Source organism: Pteropus alecto, unplaced genomic scaffold (assembly GCF_000325575.1).
Source record: "Pteropus alecto unplaced genomic scaffold, ASM32557v1 scaffold711, whole genome shotgun sequence".
NCBI lineage: Eukaryota > Metazoa > Chordata > Mammalia > Chiroptera > Pteropodidae > Pteropus > Pteropus alecto.
In genome coordinates this window covers 85472-88057 of record NW_006431074.1, presented here as the reverse complement: position 1 = coordinate 88057, position 2586 = coordinate 85472, and the positions used below count along the sequence as shown (strand labels likewise).

General features: G+C 29.6%; 1 pseudogene; it reads left to right on the top strand.

Moving 5' to 3' along the window:
* The first annotated feature begins 887 nt into the window (after positions 1 to 887).
* LOC112469041 lies at positions 888 to 1006 on the top strand (annotated as a pseudogene).
* The last annotated feature ends 1580 nt before the right edge of the window (positions 1007 to 2586 follow it).

Genomic DNA, 2586 nt, shown 5'->3' with positions numbered 1-2586 from the left:
GTTATCATTACATGCAATATACAAGATACAGAAAAGCATCATTAATATGATATTATTTTAGTAGCAATGACAAAAACCTGAATATGTATTTATATATACATGCATGTGTATATCTATCTGTAAAGTATTATAGAAAAGTAAAAAAATATGGAAAGACATACTGGATTGTTAAATGGGTTAATGAAGAGGCTGTTTTTAGAAAAGGAGGTGAGAAATTCGAGCACAAAGGTAAAGAAAAAATAGACTGCACTGAAAAGGGGGGCATATATATATACCCACATTTATATTTTTATGTGTATATATATGGCTAAGTTATAAATAAATTTAAAAAATTAAAGCAGAAAGATGATAGGATGATTTCAAAGTAAAATGTTTAGCACTCTTGAAAATTAGAAGTATGGTTGCGTGCATTAAAAACTCAATAGAATGAGCAGAAAGAATACTTCTTAACTCATTCTATGAGGCCATCATTATCTTAATACCAAACTAGATAAAGACATTACAAGAATAAAAATTTACAGACCAATACATCTCATGATATAGATGCAAAAATCCTCAAAGTTTCACCAAATAAAATCCAATGATGTATAAATAGAATTATACACCACAACTAAGCAAGATTTATTACAGATATATGACTGGTTCAATATGAAAAAATCAATTAATATAACACATCTCATAAACATATGATCATATAATCATATTGTTTGGTACATAAAAAGCATTTGACAAAAACACAATTGCTATTCATGATAAAACTCTCAGCAAGTAGGCATATAAGGGAAATTCCTCTTAATAAAGAACATCTACAATAACTTCATATAACATAATACTTAATAGTGATAAACTAGATGCTTCTCCCCTAAGATCAAGAACGAAAAAAGAATGTCTACAGCCATGTCACCCTGAACGGGCCCGATCTTGTCTGATCTTGGAAGCTAAGCAGGGTCGGGCCTGGTTAGTACTTGGATGGGAGACCACCTAGAAATACTGGGTGCTGTAGGTGTTTAAAAAAACTGGAAAAAAAAAGAACAAGAAAAGGATGTCTCTCTCACTACTCCTATTCAATTGCAAAGTCCTAGCTTAGAAGTAAGACAAGACAAGAAAAGAAAAGATATACAGATTGGTAAGGAAGAAATAAAACTGCTATTGTTCACAGATGACATGATTGCTTATATAGAAAATTTCAAAGAATAGACAAAAAATAAATAAACATCTAGAACTAATCAGTAATTATAGCGAGGTTGTAGGATACAAGGTTAATATACAAAGGTCAGTTTTTTTTTTTTCCTATATATCAGCAACTGGAGTTTGGAATTAAAAACACAGTACTATTTATATTAAACCAAAAAATTACTTAGATATAAATCTAACAAAATATACAGGATATGTATGGTGAAAACTAAAAAGCTCTGACAAAGAAAAATAAAGAAGATCTAAATAAATTAAAAGATATTCTATGTACATGGATTGGAAGACTCAATATTTTTAAGATGTCAAATCTTTCTGACTCCATCTATAGAGTTGATGTAATCCCAATTAAAATACCAAATTGTTCTGTGGATGTTTACAAACTGATTCTAAAGTTTATAAGAAAAGGCAAAAGGCTCAGAATAGACAACATAACAATGAAAAAAGAACAGTCAGAGGACTGATACTACCTGACTTCAAGATTTACTCTACAGCTTCACTAATCAAGACAGTGTGGTTTTAGCAAAAGAAGAGATAAACAGATCAGTGGAACAGAATAGAGAGCCCAGAAATAGATCCACACAAATAAAGTCAAATCATCAACAAAGATGCAAAGGCAATACAACAGAAAAAAATAGTCTTCTCAACAAATGGTCTTATAGTAATTGCATGTTCACATGCAAAAAAAAAAAAAAAGGATCTAGACACAGACTTTACATCTTTTCACAAAAATAAACTCAAAATAGATCATAGACCTAAATGTAAAAACAAAATCATATAACTTGTAAAAGACCACACAGGAGAAAATCTAGGTAACCTTGGGTTTGGTGATGACGTTTTAGGTAAGATACCACAGCTATCATCATAATTGTGAAAGAGTAAATGCTCTCCTTCTAATATCAGGAAAAAGACAAAAATGTCTGCTCTTGCCACTTCTATTCAGAATTGTATTGTAAGTTCTAGCCATGGAAATCAGGCAAGAAAAAGAAAGATTAGAATCTAGGTTGGAAAGGAAGAACTAAAAACTATTTCTATTTGCAGATGACATGATCCAATACATTAAAAATCTGGTGAACACACAATGCAATATATATATATGACAAACTGTTTAATTGTACACTTGAAACTCATTTAATTATTTTTCATAAAAAATTCTATGAATAAACTAAAAAATTGTGAGAACTATAAACGAGTTCAGCAAAGTTTCAAGATATAAAATTAACATACAAAACTCGATTGTATTTCTATATATTGACAATGAGCAATTCAAAAATGAAATTAAGAATAACAATTCTTCTTGTAATAGCATCAAAAAAAAAAATAAAATACTTGAAAGTAAATTGTAAAAAGCAGTGTAAGATCCAGCAATCACCTTCCTTCATATTTACCTAAATG